This window comes from Schistocerca nitens, chromosome 4 (assembly GCF_023898315.1).
Source record: "Schistocerca nitens isolate TAMUIC-IGC-003100 chromosome 4, iqSchNite1.1, whole genome shotgun sequence".
NCBI lineage: Eukaryota > Metazoa > Arthropoda > Insecta > Orthoptera > Acrididae > Schistocerca > Schistocerca nitens.
This window is the reverse complement of record NC_064617.1, coordinates 343,888,931-343,905,009: the sequence shown is the minus strand read 5'-3', so window position 1 is coordinate 343,905,009 and position 16,079 is coordinate 343,888,931.

Here is a 16,079-nt window from a genome sequence, read left to right as displayed (position 1 = left end):
TTAGCTATACATTGAGCCTACTCAATGCAGCCTCCATCAGCTGTGACGCGTCTGGCCCAGCGTTCTTTCCATGATGTAAATGTACGTTGGTAAAATTCTGGGGATTGACTTTTACACCATCGCTTGACACAGGAAATAAGGTCTTTCTCACTATCAAATGTTTTACCGCGCAGGTGGGCCTTCAGATGACCAATGACCAAAGAGGTAAAAATCAGACGGAGCCAAGTCCAGACTGTAGGGCGGATGAGGAACAATTTTCCAACCCATTTTCCTGATTTTCTCCTGCGTCATAAGGGCTGTATGGAGTTTGGCATTGCCATGGCATAGTCTGATGAGCTGAGCCTGAAGCTGTGGTCTGTGGGTCTTGATAGCACGTCGCAACTTGTCCAAAGATAAACAGTAACGGTCCCAGTTAATTGTGGAACCAGGTTCCAAAAAGTCAATGAAAATGACACCACGCTGATCACAGAAGAAGGAGGCCAACACCTTTTGGCCTGCTGTTCGTGAAAGTCTTGGTTTCTTCTTCTGAGGGGAACCCAGATGACGCCACTCCATGGACTGGGTTTTGCTCTCAGGTTCGGACAAAAACAATCATGTTTCGTCCCGGGTACTGAAGCCGTCAAAACACTGTTTTCACTCTTCAGCAAAGGTCTTCATGAGGCCCACGCACACATTCTTCATCGTTTTCATTTCTCTTCTCAATAATCTAGGCACCCAACGTGCACAGATTTTTCTGCGCCCTAGTGACTGTACCAGTAATACCACACTACCCAATGACAAACGAGTCATTTTAGCAAGCTATCGTGTCGTCACACATCTGTCATTTTGGATGATTTGATCAATGGTCTCCTTATTCAGATCACTCACTGCCATTGATAGTCTACCGCATCGTGGATTGTCCAGTAGGGACAAATCACCTTCTTTAAACCTCTGGATACTGCTGCGATCCACTGTGCCGTCCCCATAAACAGGGAGCAACTTCCTGTGAATCGATGTGGCAGAGTCATCGTTGGTCTTAAATAGGAACTCCATCACTGACCGTTGTCGCAGCCTGACATCTACTTCACGGTCCATTATGGCTCACCTCCGTAAATAAAAGAAAATACTTTTATATACCAACTTATAGCTAAATGTTCCAAGTATATTCACAAAAAATTACATTCTCCTCCTACAAAAAATAAAAAAATTAGAGACGACTGTGCAAAGCTTTTTGAACGCCCTTTGTACATTTTCTTTGAGAGTTTACTGTTCTCTGAAACGTCAGCTGAAGCTACATCAATCAATATTGAAGAAGATACTGAGGAGGACCCTCAGCGCCACATATCTCAAGTCCATGGGACCGAAGATCGTGTGAGTCCTAAACATAATAAAAAGAAGACACGTACGGAGGGCCTACAGAAACGACATTATCGAAATTCCTAACAATATCCTACGGCCGCCAATCATAGAATGAACAGAAAGATGAAGGTATACTGTTTATGTTATCTTTAGTGCCTGAATTAAGGAAAAGAAACCTCTCTGAATTTGTGAAATGAAACACAGAGGCGGAAATTTTTAAATGTTTTATGAAACACCAGCCTAGGCAGGTCATCCATGACTGGCGGTTGTTTTCAAAAAGGAAGACAAAACTGGACACTGGAATAGACAATCATCGTATTGTATTAATCCCTTAATACCTGAATAAATTTCTACTTAAAAGATAAAATCAAAAATCATATTTTGTAATCGGTAATGAAGTGTTATATTGTACGTAAGGTCAAAAGAGTTATACCTGACAGGTATAACTGGGTATGTGGCGTATTTGTGACACCAGGCCTATGAGAAACTGAACGCTTATAACGCTTAGTGCAGTAAGAGATTATTATCTAGCATTTTGATAATATGTTGATAGAATTTACATGATTAAAAATGAAAAATTCGTGGTGGCACATATTTTAAATAGTTGTACCTAATACAATAATGGCTTAGCTGGTTCTCAGTCGATCCCAAAGATTTGCTTCAACCTCGTGAATGCATGGTACCGCTGCCCGCTAGGAGGCGGGCGAATCGTTCAAAAATGGCTCTGAGCACTATGGGACTTAACTTCTGAGGTCATCAGTCCCCTGGGCGAATCGTGACATCGAGTTAAAAGTTGCTACGCGGGCCAGCTCGGGGAGAGTTGGGTGGCGCCCTCTGCCTTGTGCCTTGGCTGGAGCGTTGGTCGGCCTTGAATGCTTTCGTTTGAGTTGATGAAGTCGTACCAGGGCAGTTGTTTGGGCATGTACTGGGCACGGTGTGCCGCATTAAACTTTAGATGGGGGTGGCCAGTACAACCGCGGTGTGTGGTGGCGTTCACGGTCCGAAGTAAAAGTTCTTGTGAATTCAGTTTGGATAAATGGAGGCGTCTGCAAAATCCTGTAGTCACGGTTGTCGGGCGTTCACAGTGGGTGGATAGCCGGCTCATGGAAGGTATGTGTGGAGGCTACAGCGCTGCCTTTTGAAAATGGTGAGCGTTGGCCAGTTTACATGCAAACTATTTCTTGCCTTCGCCGGGAGATAACTGACTGGTGCTCTCTTTTAACTTCGTCAGTCTTGAGCCTTAATTGTAATGGGCCGTCAGAAACTTGTTTCCGTGTAATGTTATGGAACCGTGCTGTGCGGCTTGTACTGTATTACTGGTGTTGAAAAATGTTGTTGTTCCTTTTGCAGTGCTAAGCAGCGTGTAGCTTTATTTCTTCGTTGTATATGAAGGTAGTAACTGTTCTCGAAAGAACAGATACCATTGACTGATGACCGTGCAGCAAAGGGTGCGGGGAATGTCAAAACAATTGGTCAATGCCGGCACGGTAACTCAGCGTGTTCGGTCAGAGGGTTAACTGCCCTCTGTTCAAAAAATGGCTCTGAGCACTATGGGACTTAACTACTGAGGTCATCAGTCCCCTAGAACTTAGAACTACTTAAACCTAACTAACCTAAGGACATCACACACATCCATGCCCGAGGCAGGATTCGAACCTGCGACCGTAGCGGTCGCGCGGTTCCAAACTGAAGCGCCTAGAACCGCTCGGCCACAGCGGCCGGCAACTGCCCTCTGTAATAAAAAAAAAAAAAAACTGAGTTAATGAATCAACGAAGAACTGAAACGGGTGTCTTGCGATGTCCTCACCGAGCAGATGAAACGAACAAAATGAGATTAAAAAAAGATGGATAGAGTGTCTGCCATGTAAGCAGGAGGTCCCGGGTTCGAGTCCCGGTTGGGGCACGCATTTTCAGCTGTCCCAATTGAGGTATATCAACAACACCCGTCGGCAGGTGAAGGTTCCAATTAATTATCATTTATTATTTCTTCGTTGTTAACTTAAAGCATATTCTGGCTCATTTCATTCACAACTGTGTCTACTCGTAATATGTTTAAAAACAGAGCGGCTAAGAGTTAGTGTAGCTATTTAAAATTTTATATATAAGCCATGAATTTTAATTGCTGTACTCGCTAGTTTGGTCTAGAGCTCCATTTCATTTATAGATGATATTTTAAAACTCGTACTAATCTCTACACATTTGAGCAATATATACCTTTTATCAAGTTTAAGTGACAATTATTCATCCGTTTGTTGTTCTCGTATAACCCCGAGTTCGAGAGAGTTTTCTTTTAAAAGCGACTTTACATTAACTTAGTAGTTTAATGAAATATTTAAATACAGTAATTTTTTTACTATATGTGTTTTAGAAATTCCTGCCCATATTGTTGTAAACTGATGTAGAAACCTGACCTCAGGCGACAAGGAGTAGGCGTTGACTGAGGTCTGTTGTTGGTTGCTTCCACAATTAGAATCATTTGTTGAATACAATGTTCTAATGATTTAATTTCGTGAGGTTCCTTTCTTAATTTGTGAATGTCTTATCTAATAAATTCTTGGATTCAAAGTTCGCTTCCTCTGGGTGGTTGTTTAAGCATCTTACGCTACCCAGTCTGAGAGTTTATTTCTGTGCTTCCTTCATAATTAATACTATGTTTCTATTTATGTGTTTACTCTCTGCATTAATAATTTTACTTTGTTCGTGATTAATGGAAGTAAGCAAGCAATTTCAGCGAGTAATGTAATCATAGCACAATGTAAGTGATTCTAAAGCTTAAGGGAGGACGTAAGCGAAAGCGACCAAAACTGTGCACAGTTTTTTTTATTGTATCTTCATTTACTAAATAGTACTGAAATTTTAGTCCTTAAATATTACGTTCCAGTTTCACTACTAAGTATGATAAAAATAATTAGCAAAAGCTTCCACACGACCACGCCCCTTTGTTCTCCATTTCCTCACATTATCTAGTCCTTCGCTGTTCCCTTCCAGTTTTATACAGTCACAATGTGGGAAATATTTAGCAGATCCATAGCTTCTACAAAAATGTGTGCATGTAAAACCTCAAAATCCTAATGAGTCACAATTTTCTGATAGGAGAACCATGCCTCAAAACATTTGTTTCAACAACTGCTGATCAAGTTGCAGCGTATGACGTTTGTTTAGTTTTTAACTGTGCTCATCTTCGCAGACTACGGACACTGCAGAGGCTAGGATTTGGTCCAGGAGATTTCCTACTGTCGATATTGAACGAAATCGATAGCAGGAGAATTGAAGCAGGTGACATTATTGTTACTCAATTTGAAAGTCAGGTTAACCTAAGAGGACAAGCAAAGAAATGATTGCTTCAAGATATAGAGGAGCTGCCTATGGTTTGCACTAGTTCACCCAGATAAGGGGCAAACCCACAGAATAATAGAAACACTGTCAAATCTATGATTCAGGTTTCCCATAATTTACATTTTGGCAACTTTATGTCCTTTTCCTCACAAACCACTGACATTATACTGTAGTACTTAAATTTGGCATGCAATTAGTGAATACTATAGAGAAACACTCTGTGGGTGGAATTTAATTTAGAACAATGTTTAGGCATTCATGTAAGAGAAAAGCCCTAAGATTTGGTATTTTTTTCACAGAAATTTGGAGAGCTGTAAAAATCTAGCAAAAGAAGACATCAGTATTCTGTTCCATTGATGTCTGTAATAATGGTGTATCAAACTTTGTACGAAAACACATTAAATTCCTTCTGGCAGATTTTTCAAAAAAAGGAACGTATATATTCACCTTGCTGAAAAAAATTTCAATTGTTTATAATTAAAAACGTATAACAGGTTTGTTTATAAATAAATCATCTGCTAGCCGGCCGCGGTGGTCTAGCGGTTCTGGCGCTGCAGTCCGGAACCGCGGGACTGCTGCGGTCGCAGGTTCGAATCCTGCCTCGGGCATGGGTGTGTGTGATGTCCTTAGGTTAGTTAGGTTTAAGTAGTTCTAAGTTCTAGGGGACTTATGACCTAAGATGTTGAGTCCCATAGTGATCAGAGCCATTTGAACCAATCATCTGCTACCACTCGCGATTTTCTTTATTTTTCATTTGAAAATGGGAATCATTTCCCGAAACGCGTCTTGCGAAAAATAAAAAAAATCGTGACTGGTAGCAGATGAGTTATTTATAAACAAACCTATTGTTTTCACAGTCGCAGGCTTTCAGTACCATTTATAATGGATCAAATCAGAAAAACGTATAATTTCAATAAGCAAGAAAACTTATGTCTGTACCCATATAACATTCCTTAACAACTGTTACATTGCCTTGAAAACTTTTTTCAAAGTACTGCAACTTTGCATACCCCCCCCTTAAAGTGGATCGGTCACAGCTCAAAAGCCTTACTTGTGAAAGTCTCGAAACAATTTAGTCTCCTGGGTAGACACAGGTGGACGTTACACAGGCTACACATTAATATTGTCTATCATTTACAATTTGGTCTTGTAAATACTTGCCTTGTGTCTGTAACCTGAGGCCAATGACCTACTGATTTCGGGTAGACTTACATTGTTTGACCCTGACGCTTCTTGCATGGTAGTTGTGCCTCTATACTGGCTGAAGCCCAGTCTTTCTTATTATTTGTCCTGTCTTTTACCTGCTTCCCTTGTGCCTCTGCTATTCTCGAGTTTAATTCTAGCAGATCATTAGATTTATTATAGGGAATTTTGAAAATCTGGCAGTCCCTCTCAGGAGGTTTTACACGGGCTTTGAAATCACCATTTGCATTTTATGGACCATGAAACCTTTCTTAGAGATCCATCGCTTATAAAATAAAAGCTTTAGAGTATTAGCAGTTAATTAAAATTTCCAAATCGGTATGAACCACTGGAAATTCATAACAAATTTGAGTATATACAGGGTGTTACAAAAAGGTACGGCCAAACCTTCAGGAATCATTCCTCACACACAAAGAAATAAAATATGTTATGTGGACATGTGTCCGAAAACGCTTACTTTCCATGTTAGAGCTCATTTTATTACTTTTCTTCAAATCACATTAATCATGGTATGGAAACACACAGCAACAGAACGTACCAGCGTGACTTCAAACACTTTGTTACAGGAAATGTTCAAAATGTCCTCCGTTAGCGAGGATACATGCATCCACACTCAGTCGCATGGAATCCCTGATGCGCTGATGCAGCCCTGGAGAATGGCGTATTGTATCACAGCCGTCCACAGTACGAGCACGAAGAGTCTCTACATTTAGTACAGGGGTTGCGTAGACATGAGCTTTCAAATGCCCCCATAAATTAAAGTCAAGAGGGTTGAGGTCAGGAGAGCGTGGAGGCCATGGAATCGGTCCGCCTCTACCAATCCATCGGTCACTGAATCTGTTGTTGAGAAGCGTACGAACACTTCGACTGAAATGTGCAGGAGCTCCATCGTTCATGAACCACATGTTGTGTCGTACTTGTAAAGGCACATGTCCTAGCAGCACAGATAGAGTATTCCGTACGAAATCTTGGCGGTGAATCGAGGAAGTACAGTACATACTGACGAAACTAAAATGAGCTCTAACATGGAAATTAAGCGGTTCCGGACACATGTCCACATAACATCTTTTCTTTATTTGTGTGTGAGGAATGGTTCCTGAAAGTTTGGCCGTACCTTTTTGTAACACCCTGTATATCTAAATAAAATAACGCTTACGATCACTGAAGTATTCTGGTGCTACAATTTTGCTTTCACTTCACTTGAATATACTGCTTGCATATTTCCATAAAGCTACACAAACGCCTAATGATGCGTACATTACATAACCATTGTTTGCTCGTGCAGCTAGTTTACAGGTCAAAATGTGATTTACACCACGTCACGGATACTATAGAACAAATAATTAATTTTCAGAACTGAACTTCCCTCTGTATCTAGCTGTAGTTGTCAAAACAATGACGATAACTTATCGTGTGTTTCTCTTAAACAAAGACGCGAACAGCAAGTCACTCTAGAAGTAGCCAGAACACCCAGGGCACGGATGCACACGTCAGAGGCGTTGCTAGTTTCGTGTACAACCTGCACCTGCCATCACTGGCTCTCTAAAACAATTAACCTCCCATTTCCGTCGCTTTGATTCAAAGGGAATTCGCAACATTTGGCATTAGGGAGTTAATTCTGGACTGACATCTATAATTGCGCCTGGGCTACTGCAGTTCACATTGATATTTTTCAAAGACTGTTAGGAAATTATTTCCGTGAGGCGCATTTCCTTTAATATTATTTCAAGAATATATTGCGGTTCTAGTTCAGTGATCCATGCTGTTTTTCACAGTGAACCGATATGAAGGCATTCTCATTTTATTTTCGGTAATCTCGCGCAGTGCGCAGTGTTTGAAAATAGACGAAAACTGAACATATTTTATTGCAGTCGTGTGCTAAATCTAGGTTCCCAGTTATGATTTTTATAGACTGCTGGTAACTTCAATTTTTCAGGACATTGTGATCTGAGGCCTCTTCTTGCAATGGTCCACCCGAGAAATACTCTAAGAACTACATTATTTTACGGATATCCATCTTACTACATCGATGAGAGACTTCAGGTGATGATGTATTTGAGAAAGTAACACCATAGCTGTATCTTGAGAATATCTTTATTCTATACCACAAAGAAATCAAATACTCTTTCAACAGTGGTGGTGCCTGAGGATGGAGGCAATGTACCACACAAACTAGTCGTTTGATAGAATAAAGATATTCTCAAGATACCACTGCAGTGTTACTTTTTCTCACAACCACATTATTACTGAATGTAGCATTGGGGGATTGAATAACATTTAGTAAAACTGAAGTCTTATTTAAAAAAAACCGTCAGAAGTCTGAGAGTGGAGGTAAACTTAGTCCAAGTCCATATAGTTAGCTCAAATTTCCATTAATCATTCCCACAAATTCTAGAAGAAATTTTCTTCACTGTTTGCCAGACGAGGTGGGTACAGCTACTGATCACCAGTCTGTGCGCCAATATCAATGAGTAATACCAAAGGTATGCACTGACTCCCATAGAGTGAGGACGTGTGAAACTGGAGGTAGAATCACCCATGTAATGACACCTTAAGCTCAGTGGTCTGGTTCGTCCTATCCTAAAATGATTATAACAGGAGTTAAATGGCTGTACCAGTTCTAATCCTCTCCATTCATTTCATTTCCATTATCACTTGTATGCTGGCATAAGCTGTCTCTAGCACAATGGGCGGCAAAGAGGTTGCAAGATGATCGATAGTAGACCCTAAAGCAAATGCGCCTGTCAGGAGAGAGGCCAAAGACAAATTCGCAAGAAACGTGCCGCCAACACCCTCTCGACCAGCAGTATTTAGATCGCTGCCGCGGAAGATTAGAGTCTCAGTCTCAAGCAGCATATAGTGGGATGTGTACTTCACCAGCAGCGAGGCTAATGTGGACTGTTACGGAAGAGCTTGTACCACAACACCTGGACTATCTTAAGTTAAGCAGCTTCCTGTTTAAGTTATTAAAGAACCCTGTTAATACGAATGTGCAGTTGTGTTATAGAAAGGGTATACTGGCCAGCAAACAACATCCTCTCCCTGCTTCCCATAGTATAAGCATACAGTGACAATGAGACGACACAAAAACTCGAATAAACACTGCACTGCATAATCACTGATGAACCGACGTATGCCATCGCAGGCATGTGTTTTCTATATACGCAGAATTTGCAGCTGTTGAAACGATGGCTGAATCTAGTTTTGCGTAGAATATACTGTCTAACTTCATTCTACATTCTCGATAAGTAACGTATTCTTTCAAAGATTCCAAATGGAGTGCTACAGTTATTAACAAATTTTCTATAAGAAAATTGAGTAAATTGCATCATTTAAAATACCGGTTAAATTACTTTGTTCAGATTTCTTTAAAAACTTTCGGAAAAAGTGTCATATATACTTTTTCGCAAGTGGCACTTCCGCCTGTAGCTAAGGCATAATATACGGGAAGTGGGCAAAAATATGGAAAGAGCAAAAGACGCAGCACATTGTAATGCATAAGAAGCTGTAGGAAACGTGTTGGGATTCGAAACAGCATCCAGTCGTATCGGAATGCATGTCCTGTATGGTTTTGAAGGGAATCTTATACCATTCTGCCAGCAAAAATGTGGCAAGTTCAGGTAAATATGAGGACAGTGATTATGCACCCTTCTCTCCAAAGAAGACAAGAAAGGATCAATAATTATGAGATCTTGTTATTCTGATGGCCAGGAGAGATCGACGGTTCATCTCGCTCACTGAATCAGCCGTAGACGATGCGAGGTGTGTGAACATGGGCCTTGTTATCTTAGAACACAGCATCACCACTAGGGTACAAATATTATACCATAGTACACACCTGATCAGCCAAAATGGTCACTCAATCCTTGGCAGCAATGTGACCTTGCAGAGGGGCCTATGGAATATCATGAAATGGCTGCCCGTATCATCACAGGAGTCCCGCCATGTTTCACTCTCGGGAAGTAAACTAGGCCAGAACTTGGAAACAGTGTGAAGTACGACTCATCCGACGTAATGACTTTCTTCCGTTGCTCCATAGTCCAGGCTACATAGCTTCGGCACCACCTTTCCTGTTACGGGCGTTTCCATTACTGATGTGTGGCAAGTTCCGGTAAAGATGAGATGGACAGCGATTAATCACGCTTCTCTCCAAAGTAGAACACAAAGACTCAGTAACTGCAGTTCGACCTGCAATTCTCAACTTATGTAGCGCCCTTTGTATTTCGTTGCTGACGGGATTCGCGAGTGCGACATTCAGTTCTGCATTGACTTTTGCAGCTGCAGTCAACTTACTCGTTGTCTCGGTCGCGTTCAGTCACCGTCTGTCACGATCACTGAACATTTACTTCCGTCAGCGTTGTGATTTAGCGGATCACGTTTCTCCTTTTTCCCTGTGTGTATAAATCTTCGATATGGTGCCTCTAGAAACATCACGCTTCGGCTACGTTGGTTACGGAAGCATGCCCACGCTCGAACTCACTTAGCTCCGACACAATGCACTCAGAACTACACAGAACACTCCCTGTTCTGACCACGACTGACCGTTGCAACGTGTTGAGGACATTGCACAGGTGCTGTTCGTGGCCAAATACAACAGCGCAACCTGAAGGACGTTAGATTAGATTAGATTCAGTTTTCGTTCCATAGACCCAAAAAATGAGATGATTCTCTTGGGTGTGGAACTTGTGAGAAAGTATAACATAAAAACATAAAACATTTGTATATAATACTTACCACCCTGATCATTTGTCAGGAGATTGCCGAAATAGGTGAATACAATGCGGTAAACTGGAGCAGCTAATATTTACAGAATTAACATTGTTATGCACTATTATTAAATCTGTCATTCACAAAATACCTAATCTTTACTGTTTTGAGCAAGTTCTGTCAAAACTGAAATCTGATAGACATTTTTACTTGAGCTGGCTTAACAATCTCTGTTCAGATATTCTTCTATAGAGCAGAAGGAGTTGCCTATCAAAAAGTCTTTCACACCCTGTTTAAACAGCGCTTTATCCTGAACCAAGTCTGTAATGGTTACTGGCGATTTATTGGAAGATTCAACCCCTTTTTGGACCAAGGTAAGTGATTTTAGGTCTTTATGTAGATTGTTCTTATTCCTAGTACTGATACTACACTACTGGCCATTAAAATTGCTACACCACGAAGATAACGTGCTACAGACGCGAAATCTAACCGACAGGAAGAAGATACTGTGTTATGCAAATGATTAGCTTTTCAGAGCATTCACGCAAGGTTGGCGCCGGTGGCGACACCTACAACGTGCTGACATGAGGAAAGTTTCCAACCGATTTCTCATACACAAATAGCAGTTGACCGGCGTTGCTGGTGAAACGTTGTGATGCCTCGTGTAAGGAGGAGGAATGCGTACCATCACGTTTCCGACTTCGATAAAAGTCGGATTGTAGCCTATCGCGATTGCGGTTTGTCGTATCGCGACATTGCTGCTCGCGTTGGTCGCGACTGTTAGCAGAATATGGAATCTGTGGGTTCAGGAGGTAATACGGAACGCCGTGCTGGATCCCAACGGCCTCGTATCACTAGCAGTCGAGATGACAGGCATCTTATCCGCATGGCTGTAACGGATCGTGCAGCCACGTCTCGATCCCTGTCAACAGATGGGGTCGTTTGCAAGACAACAACCATCTGCACGAACAGTTCGACGACGTTTGCAGCAGCATGGACTATCAGCTCGGAGCCCATGGCTGTGTTTAGCCTTGACGCTGCATCACAGACAGGAGCTCCTGCGATGGTGTACTCAACGGCGAACCTAGGTGCACGAATGGCAAAACGTCATTTTCTCGGATGAATCCAGGTTCTGTTTACAGCATCATGATAGTAGAATCCGTGTTTGGCGACATTGCGGTGAACGCACATTGGAAGCGTGTGGTACGGGGTTCCATTGGTTACACGTTTCGGTCACCTTTTGTTCGCACTGGCGGCACTTTGAACAGTGGACGTTACATTTCAGATATGTTACGACCCGTGGTTCTACCCTTCATTCGATCCCTGCGAAACCATACATTTCAGCAGGATAATGCACGACCGCATGTTGCAGGTCCTGTACGGGCCTTTCGGGATACAGAAAATGTTCGAATGCTGCCCTGGGCAGCACATTTTCCAGATCTCTCACCAATTGAAAACGTCTGGTCAATGGTGGCCGAGCAATTGGCTCGTCACAATACGCCAGTCACTACTCTTGATGAACTGTGGTATCATGTTGACGCTTCATGTGCAGCTGTACCTGTACACGCCATCCAAGTTCTGTTTGACTCAATGCCCAGGCGTATCAAGGCCGTTAATACAGCCAGAGGTGGTTGTTATGGGTACTGATTTCTCAGGATCTATGCACCCAAATTGCGGGAAAATGTGATCACATGTCAGTTGTAGTATAATATATTTGTCCAGTGAATACCCGTTTATCATCTGCATTTCTTCTTGGTGTAGCAATTTCACTGGCCAGTAGCGTATGTATTGAACTGTTGGTTGGAAATAGAGACGTATTACTTGCAACAAATTTCATTTAGGAATAAATATAATGAGAAGCAGTGGTTAGAATACATAATTCCTTGAACGGGTTTCTACATGATGTTCTTGAATTTACACCAGAAATGATTCTTATCACGCGCTTTTGCACCCTAAAAACGTTTGCTCGGTTTAACGAGTTGTCCCAGAATACGATCTCATTGACATAATAGAATGAAAGTAAGCAAAGTACGCAAATTTTTTTTATATTTATGTCTCCTACATCTGACATCAGTCTCACTGCAAATATACACTCATTTAGCCGCTTAAGCAATTCTGTGGTACGCCCTTCCCAACTGAATTTATTATCGAGTTGTAGTCCCAGAAATGTATCACTGTCAACCTCTTCGATCTGCATGTCTTCATATGTTATACACATGCTGGAAGGAAATCTCTTACAGGTTCTGAACTGCATATAGTAGGTCTTCTCAAAGTTTAATGACAGTGAATTAGGTTTAAACCACTTATTACTGTTATTGAAAATTTGATTTCTAAATCTCTACTTGACTTGCTACTTATTGCAATGTTTGAATCATCTTGGCTAACACCTACAATTAAGTTCAAACACGCATTCCTCGCGGTGTTCCCCTATTTTTGTTCAATTCCTGCTGTCATCAAGAAGAACAATTTCTGCGTCAAGTTTCTAATAGACTAAAAACTCGTTCACGTATAATAAGTAGCGTTTAATGGATCTAATCGAGTAACTGCCATTCGGCAGCGTACGATTTCGCCTCAGTATTGGTTGCGTCGCTGAGGATATCAAATCGAGATTTATGGGGCTTGTTTGCCAATATAGTCGGGCGAGATGTTGGATTGTTACAGTTTATCACTGGCCGTAGCCCCATTCGTAACGCCTCAACCGCGACGCTGATCAAATGTGACGTAACACCCACAGAAGTTTCATAAAGTAATGTGAGAGCCCATTAGGCCATCAGATAACTGTCCGCCATAACTGTAAGTGGCCTCGTCGTTAAATTCACCCGTCAGCATTGCCTAGCCCTTTAAGCAGTCACAGCATTTAATGACAATCTCATCCCGAGTGCTGCAAAGTGTGAGCAGCCCCTGACTTAAGTCGTTGCGTAGAATTCAGCAAAGGATTTTACCTTCAAAACTAAATGTCTTCATTTATTGAATATAAATAGATTTTCCTGGACTTACATCTACATCTACATGGATACTCTGCAAATCACATTTAAGTGCCTGGCAGAGGGTTCATCGAACCACCTTCACAATTCTCTATGATTCCAATCTCGTATAACGCGCGGAAAGAATGAACAGCAATATCTTTCCGTATGGGCTCTGATTCCCTTATTTTATCCTATGTAGGTAGGTGTCAAGAAAATATTTTCGCATTCAGAGGAGGAAGTTGGGATTGGAATTTCGTGAGAAGATTCCGTCGCAACGAAAAACGCCTTTCTTTTAATGATTTCCAGCCCAAATCCTGTATCGTTTCTGTGACAGTCTCTCCCATATTTCGCGATAATACAAAACGTGCTGCCTTCTTTTGAACTTTTTCGATGTACTCCGTCAGTCCTGTCTGGTAAGGATCCCACACCGCGCAGCAGTATTCTAAAAGAGGACGGACAAGTGTAGTGTAGGCAGTTTCCCTAGTAGATCTGTTACATTTCCTAAGTGTCCTGTCAATGTTCGTAATTGTAATACCTAGGTATTTAGTTGAATTTACGGCTTTTAGATTAGACTGATTTATCGTGTAACCGAAGTTTAACGAGTTCCTTTTAGCACTAATGTGGATGACCTCACACTTTTCGTTATTTAGGGTCAACTGCCACTTTTCGCACCATTCTCATATTTCTTCTAAATCGTCTTGCAGTTTGTTTTGATCTTCTGATGACTGCGTCATCTGCAAACAACCGAAGACAGCTGCTCAGATTGTCTCCCAAATAGTTTATATAGATAAGGAACAGCACAGGGCCTATACCACGACCTTGGGGAACGCCAGAAATCATTTCTGTTTTACTCGATCACTTTCCGTCAATTACTACGAACTATGACCTCTCCGACAGGAAATCACAAATCCAGTCACATAACTGAGACGATATTCCATAAGCACACAATTTCACTACGAGCCGCTTGTGTGGTACAGTGCCAAAAGCCTTCCGGAAATCCAGAAATACGGAATCGATCTGAAATCCCTTGTCAATAGCACTCAGCACTTCATGTGAATAAAGAGCTGGTTATGTTTCACAGGAATGATGTTTTCTAAAACCATGTTGACTGGGTGTCAATAGACCGTTTCCTTCGAGGTAATTCATAATGTTCGAACACAATACATGTTCTAAAATCCTGCTGCATATCGACGTTAACGATTTGGGCCTGTAATTTGGTGGATCACTCCTACTTAATGATGATACATTGTTCTACACATCGAAGAAGTGGCTTCAGTCAGACCATTCTTTCTTGGTTTGCAGTTTTCACGAAATGAAGTGTATTTAGGAACGATGCTGAACAAAATGAAGCAAATTTAGGAAATGGAGAATGTGAGCAGACATCTGTGAGCACTCCAAACAAAATATTAAAACCGTCCTTTTAAACTAATGACAAATCAAACCAATGGTTTACCAGTGGCCTCTCATGATGATTGAAACAAAGAGAAATATATTTAGTCGACATAGAAACTTATTGCAATCGCTAGACACGTCGGTATGTTCGCTCAAACTAAGACTAGACATAAGGTTGCAAAGGCAGTCATATGTACGTATTTCATAGGTTTCTGTATTAGCTATTTGAAATTACCACAAACCATGTTGTGGTCATTATTAATTTTAGAAATAACTGTGAAAGTACTTCGTGTACCTTTCACATTATAATCGTCATTTAGTTTGTGATACTCTAAAAGTACACACATTTGCAGAAAACCTTATGGGTCTGGATCTGGGCTGCTTTTTTGCAGTACTACAAAACTGAGTCATTTACTTTCCAAGAGTTTGATGTAACGCATGGTTTTCGGACGTCAACTGAAACTGAGCGTATTTATGAAATAGGTGTCAGAGAAATTTTGTGAATTTGCGGAAGTGCTACTTGATTTTACCGTTGAAGAATGCTATAGCAAATTCATATTAACACTGAAAGATATAATTCAAAACGACTGTGTAACAGTGCACTTTGGTGAAGTGTTAGGCATTCTGTGCCACAGGATACGTAGCTAATGCGGTACTGTTTTATAATCACGACCACAAAGTGATTTTGTTTCTATTACTTCCTTCTTTTGAAAAGCTGTTAAGAGAGGTATTAAACTGTTCTTAGTCAGGGGGACGGCTCTGCAACTATACTTGGTCGAGGTTCTAACACTTTTTTTCCAATACTAATAACGATAACTCCCCATTGTACCCCGCAGGTTTACGGATAAGATGGCCCAATGAATAACCCGTCAAAAACTGAACACAGATCAAGCGTAAAAGAAAGGAAGGTTGACTGAAGCAAAATAAAAACAGTGAAATCTCCAAGAACAAAAAGTGCAATTCAGAGCAGCCATAAGCAGCAACTGCGTCGTGGGTTAAGTGATCATAGTGTTGCACCGCCAAGCGAACGAGCCGCGTTCAAAACTTCCCCGCGTTAGTTATTTCATTTTTTTTTCTCTCACAACATTATGAACTGTCAGTGCGGTCACTAAACTGTTTGTTCTCTTTCTGTAATCT